At 41.5% G+C, this 7,090-nt stretch overlaps 1 long non-coding RNA gene and 1 pseudogene across 1 annotated transcript in view; one reads left to right on the top strand and one right to left on the bottom strand.

Moving 5' to 3' along the window:
* The window catches only part of LOC132040353 (probable receptor-like protein kinase At5g18500), a 26,328-nt pseudogene that overhangs the window by 7,825 nt on the left and 11,413 nt on the right, over window positions 1–7,090 (top strand).
* The window catches only part of LOC132040357 (uncharacterized), a 17,986-nt gene that overhangs the window by 1,033 nt on the left and 9,863 nt on the right, over window positions 1–7,090 (bottom strand). The gene's annotated exons all lie outside the window — the stretch shown is intronic.

A 7,090-nucleotide genomic window follows, 5' to 3' on the forward strand; every position in this document is an offset into this window, starting at 1 on the left:
TTTTTGGTTTTGTTGATTTGGTTTAAGTGATTATTACTATATATTAATTTGAGATAGTTGGAAAACTATAAGTTTTAAATCATGGATCGTCTCTACTGTAAAATGCACTCTCTGTCATTGTGTGGATGATCCACCTAATAATAACTCGAATTTTATTAATAAGAAATATAGCAGATAATTTATTTCATTTTAGACAGCTAACTTCTTCATTCTTGGACCTCGCTTCGTAATTTTTTTATTTTTCATTCGGTCTCAGAACCTTTTCAATACGGTCTTGATTGCTAGTTCTCGTTCATAATTTTGCTACAGATGATAAACAAATAATATTTTTATGGTGACTCTTCCTTTTAATGACCGGCATATCTATGATTCTTAGCAGCTGACATCAGTCAATGAACCTATTGCGGGACAGGATGGTCGTAGATATGATGTAAGTCATTATTCTTATGTTCAAACGACAATGAGGCAGCGTTTAGGTGTATGCTCCTGGGATCATGTTCATAAATCAGTGTCCCTGATGTATACAAAGATTTGAGGGTGTTCATGTTGGACATTATTGCGTACATTCTACCCTCCCCAAAATTTCACTTTGTGGGATTTCACTGGGTATGTTGTTGTTGTCGATGGATCAAGTCGGTGAAAAAGTCGTGCCTTTTCGGGGTAAGTGATTATATTTCTTTGGTTGTGTATATGGAAGTCGTTACGACGTGTATATTGCGTGGTAGACGTGATTGGACGGGAACGATACAATTACTGCTTGCGGGCACGCTTTAACAATGAGCCGGTTTTAAGCATGTATATTAAAAGTGTGCTAGCGAATTGTTGTATTTACTTGTGTTCAGGGGCAAGGCACAAGGGCTAACGCAAGAGCTTTTCACGTTGGCCTCAAATGGTGTATGGAAAAGGATACAATTTGATCATTGGAGAAATTGATCCAATATTACTTCAAAACGGCATCAATGGCACTTGGTTAACACCATGGAGACTTGAAGGTACAGTAAATGAGATAAAGAATTTGATAACTTATTAATCACATTATAATTACCAAAGATTGTTATTGGGAGCCCAAACAAGGTTGCAGATAAACTGACCTCCGTGAGTCACACCAAAGATGATGTGTACATACTCTTTTTGATAAATCTACCAAGTACCAAAACGAGTTCGATGTTTGTTAAATGTGGAGAGATGGTTGCATGCCTACACGGAAGAGACTCCAAAAGTACCAAATGCTAATCAAAAGAAAGAGCAATCAACTATATCATGCCGGAATCCCTTTAGATACAAAGGGGGTACGAACTAACTTCCACCATTTTGAGTCAAGAAGAAAAATCCAGATGTGCTTGTATATGAGCCACCTTGGTTTATTGGCTTTATTGCCACTCAGTTTTGCTTGTATTCTTTGAATTGGTGTTAGTTAAGAAAACATTTCAAATTTCATCAGCTTGGTTCACCAAGTTCTCACCGTGTACGATGGGTTAAGGTTAGTCTGGCGCTCCTACAAAATGTACAAAACTAACAATTCTTTACTTCAATTGTACTGGGTGCTGATTCTCTACTTATAAAAGGCTGACTAACAAGTAACAAAATTGTTGGGTGTGGAATTGGCCAACAAGTCAATTCTTTTGTTCACATAGTCGTGATGTAAGCGCTTACCTCATCTTAAGCGCTTACCTCATCTTAGTCGTGATGTGGTTACGACCTCATCATAGGAAATTCATTCCTATAAATAGACACCAAGATCATTTGCTAAACACAACACAAAAATTGAAGAAGACAACACATCCCAAAGAGAGAAAAATTCTAAGAGAAATACTCTTAGTGAAAGGCCTAAGTAAGAGAAGGTCTTTGAGAGAATTTTCGTGGTAAAATTCTTAGTGTAATTGGGATTGGGGTTGTGAGGTTGAGTGTTGTAAACACTTGTAATATTTCTTCTTTAATAAGATGCGTGACAACGTGGACGTAGCTCTCACATTGAGGGTGAACCATATAAATACGTGTGTGCTATTTATTCTTCGCTTACATCACGGCGTAAGTAGGTTCCTGTTTAAGGAGGTTGGTATTTAAGTGGTCCATTTGTGACCCTCAATCTTTCCCCGGGAACCCTTACAAAGGCCCGGATTTGAGGATTTAAATCCTAACTGCGGTATCGAGCAACGGGTTGTGTTGTGATTTAGAAAAGATGGGAGGCGAAGATGGTACGACGCACGGCATCGGTAAATTCGATGGTACAGATTTTGCGTTCTAGAGAATGCAAATTGAAGATTATTTATATGGCAGAAAGCTTCATGAACCTCTGAGTCCGAAACCGGAGGAGATGAAACAAGCGATTGGAATCTCTCCTCGACGGACAAGTTCGGGAGTCATTCGGTCGTATGTCGTCGAAGAACGTTGCTCACAACGTGGCAAAGGAGAAGACCACCGCGAGATATGATGAAGGTATTGTCGATATGTATGAAACCTTCGGCAAATAATAAGGTATTTCTCATGAAGAAACTATTTCATCTAAAGATGATGGAAAATGCTCGTATTCCGCACACATAAATGAATTCAATACCATTGTAAATCAATTGTCATCGGTAAAAATTGATTTCGATGATGAAGTACAAGCTCTAATTTTGTTGGCATCCCTACCCAAATAGGTGAGAACGATGAGTATGGTTAGTAGTCTGTCGGCGGTGACAAACTAAAGTTCAACGATGTTAGGGATCGTATCCTTGCGAGGAGGTGCTGCGGGGCCATTCCACGGAGAGAGCATCGACGAGTTCGCTTTTAATGTTGAAAACGAGCGAAATTTTGACGTAAACTACAACCGAAATAGGGCGGATCGAAGTCAAGGAATGGCGCGAGTCAATCAGACCGGGACGAACACGAGCGTTGGGCTGTGGAAAACCAAGTCACTTCAAGAAGAGCGGCGAGTGGCGCCAAAGAAGGAGGACAACAAGGGGGTGGAATCAATGGCTACGGAAGACATTGGCGATGCGTTGTTCTTCTCGGTTGACGCCTCGATAGACTCTTGGGTGCTTGACTCGGGAGCGTCCTTTCATACCACCCCACATCATGATATAATGACAAACTACGTGGTGGGAATCTCGGCAAAGTTTATTTAGCCGATGGAGAGCCGCTTAGACGTTGTTGGCACGGGAGACATTAATTTGAAGATGTCAAATGGATCCTCGTGGAAGATTACAAAAGTTAGACATGTTCGAAGGACGCGAAAACGATCTCGTAGGTCGACTTGATGATGGGATATGATCTCAATTTTGGTAATGGGTCTTGGAAGGTGGCGAAAGGTGCTATGGTAGTTGGCGAGGAAAGAAGATTGGCTCTACATGACGACTGGTTGTCGTGATACGTTGCCGTGGTTGACAACACAAAGACGATTTGTGGCATTTTCGCCGGGGACATATCGACGAAGGGGATGAATTTGTTGGTGACAAATGGCTTAATTCGGGAAATGAAGACGGTGGACCTTCATACGTGTGAGAGGCTGCGTTCTCGGAAAACAAAAGCGAGTAAGCTTCTCAAATGCGGGCGAGGAGTTGAAAGTCGAAAAGCGGGAATTGGTGCACACGGACGTGTGGGGACCTACCCCATTCCCCCTCTCTTGGAGGATCACACTACTACGTGACCTTCGTTGATGATTCAACCCGAGAAGGTGTGGGTTTACTTTATGAAAAATAAACCCGATGTGTTTAGTGTATTCAAAAGATTGAAAGCCATGGTTGAGAATGAAACAAACCTCAAGTTGAAGTGTTTAAGGTCCGACAACGGCGGAGAATACAACGATGGTGATTTCAAAGGATGCTTGTGCCGATAATGGGATCAAGATGATGAAGACTATTCTGGAACACCATGCAACAAAATGGAGTAAGCGAAAGAATGAACCGAACGTTGAACGAGCGTGCTCGAGAGTATGAGAATACACTGGATCGCCCAAGACATTCGGGGCGGATGCGTCAATACCGCGGCCTTCTTAATTAACCGGGGACCAGTCGGTTCCTTGGATTCGAGAATTCAGAGAAGAAGTCCGGAGTGGCGAAAAAGGTAAATCTTTCATTTGAAAGTGTTAATTTTCGCTTATCATATGTTCATAATGATGATACGGCTTAAGCAAGCTTGATCCAAAATCAAAGAAGTGTTACTTTATTAGCTATGGTGACACCGAGCATTGTTACCGATTTTGGGATGAACAAAAATCGGAAGATCATCAAAGTTGTGAATGTTGTCTTCAACGAAGAGGTACTGTACAAAGACAAGTTGCAAAAAAATTCAGAATGTCAGGACAAGGAATCGGAAATAGTCGATTTGAGAGACTTCCCGACACCTGAGCCGCAGCCAGGTACAGCCGAGGAAGAGGAACAAACAATCGAAGGTCTTGACGAAAGTGCCGATTCCAAACAAATAGCGAACGCCGATCACGGAAGCTGCGTAGATCATCCCGAGGATCGGAAGCCGATTCATTGGTACTCTCCATCCCTCAACTACATTCTACTCACCGATGAGGGAGCCGGAATGTTATGAAGAAGCAATGCAAGTCGATGAATCGACCAAGTGGGAAGCAGTGCAATGAAAGATGAGATGGATTCACTATCGGCAAATCGTACATGGGAGTTAAAGGAGTTGCCAAAGGATAAGAAGGCATTGCAAAACAAATGGGTTTATCGGATAAAAAGGAAGAACCCGATGGAAGCAAAGCGTTATAAAGCAAATTTGGTTAAGGATTTGACGAGAAGAAGGCATCGACTATACGGAGATCTTCTCTCCCGTAGTCAAGATGGTGACTATCGGAATCGGTCTTGGAGGGTAAAGAAGGAAAATCTACATACGCAAGATGGACGTGAAAAGCTCGCATTTCTTCACGGTGATCTAGGCGAGGAAATCTACATGCGGCTTGAGGGATTCAAATTCAAAGGAAAGGAGAATGCGGTGTGCAAACTTCAAAAGAGTACGTACGGACTAAAACGAGCTCCAACAGAACAGTATTTAAAGTTTGACACTTTATTATGAAAATTCGATTTTTCAAAGTGCGAGCGGATCCTTTCTTGTTACTTTAAAAAATTTGAAGACTCGTACATGACATCTTGCTACTGTGTCGACGACATCTAATGTGTGGAGCAAACCTACGGAGATTGATCGGTTGAACAAAGGGTTATCGGAAGAGTTTGCAATGAAGGATTTGGGAGCCAAAGCAAATCCTTGGGATGAGAATCGACCAAAGCAAGGAGGGCATCAAACTCTCACAAGAAGAATATGTGAGGAAAGTTATCAAAAGGTTCAACGTACGTGATGCCAAGCCGTCAAAGACTCGTGCTGGACACTTTCGGTTGTCAAAGGAACGATCGCACTGCCGAGGATGAGAAAAAGTGATGGACAAGATACCTTATGCATACGCAATCGGTAGTCTTATGTATGCAATGATATGTACAAGGCCGGACATTGCACATGCGGTGGGAGTTGTGCCGATTTATGATAATCCGAAAGCAACAACGGGAAGAGCCGTGAAGTGGATATTCGATATCGAAACGGCGACTCGAGTTCGGCTACGTATTTCCGAAAAATCAAAAACGAGGATTGCAAGGGTATGTTGATGCGACAACGGTGGTGATATTGATAGCGAAAGAGCACATGGGTATGTTTACACCTTCGGAGGTCTTTGCAATCTCTTGGGTTTCCAAGTTGCAAAAGATAGTAGCTCTCTCTAGTTGTGAGGCCGAGTACGTTAACGTGACGGAGGCCACAAGGAAATGATGTGGCTACAATCTTTTCTGCGGGGAATGGATCGAGACCACGAGGGAAGTGTGCTATATTGTGATAGCCAAAGTGCCATTCATTTGGCAAAGAACCGGTCTACCCGTACTCGAACGAAGCACATCTGACTCCGTACCATTTCATTAGATCGGCTTTGGAAGATGGAGCGCTAGTGCTTCGAGAAGATCTCGTGAGTCGAATCCACAGACATGCCGACAAAGGCGATGACGATAGACAAAGCTGACTATGCTTTCACCACTGCCTCACGAAGTATGAAACTAGGAAAGAGCTACTGCATCGATCAAAGTGTGAAGACAAATTAAAATTAGTCTTGAGTGGGAGATTTGTTGGGTGTGGAATTGGCCAACGAGTCAATTCTTTTGTTCACATACGTGATGTAAGCGCTTACCTCATCTTAGTCGTGATGTAAGCGCTGACCTCATCATAGGAAATTCATTCCTATAAATAGACACCAAGATCATTTGCTAAACACAACACAAAATTGAAGAAGACAACACATCCCCAAAGAGAGAAAAATTCTAGAGAAATACTCTTAGTGAAAGGCCTAAGTAAGAGAAGGTCTTTGAGAGAATTTTACTGTGGTAAAATTCTTGAGTGTAATTGGGATTGGGGTTGTGAGGTTGAGTGTTGAACACTTGTAATATTCTTCTTTAATAAGATGCGCCAGCAACGTGGACGCTCTCACATTGAGGGTGAACCACTTTATAAATACGTGTGTGCTATTTATTCTTCGCTTACATCATCACGGCGTAAGTAGGTTGTCTAAGGAGGTTGGTATTTAAGTGGTCAAAATTTTGTCGCGACCCTCCAATCTTTCCTGGGAACCTGCTTACAAAGGTCGGATTTGGGATTTAAATCCTAACAAAAATCACCTACTGCAACTTCAGGCAACACAACAATATATTTACATCTAAAAAGCTGACTAACAAAAATTGACTTTATAACATTGAATATTAGGTATTAAAACCATTTAAGTGAAACAGATCCCACTTAAACACACCAAATCATACATACATAGAAATAGTTTACCTGATACACAAAAGTTAGATTACGACTAATACTGACACTCCAAGAGAGCTCGACCATTGATGATATTTATGCAAATACTTCTACAGCTAATAAAGACGTCAATCAACATTAACCACTTTAGTTACATATTATAAAGTTCTCAACTAGTACTAGATTTAGAAAGCAATAGTTCAACTGCCTCTTTCCTTGCCTCCGGTGAAGCTTCTTCTCAATTCAAACTTAACTGCACATTAATCCAAACAAAAACAACTAAATTAGCCATAAAGTATTGATGCAAACCAAGGCAAATTAG

Source organism: Lycium ferocissimum, chromosome 12, assembly GCF_029784015.1.
Source record: "Lycium ferocissimum isolate CSIRO_LF1 chromosome 12, AGI_CSIRO_Lferr_CH_V1, whole genome shotgun sequence".
Classification (NCBI taxonomy): Eukaryota; Viridiplantae; Streptophyta; class Magnoliopsida; order Solanales; family Solanaceae; genus Lycium; species Lycium ferocissimum.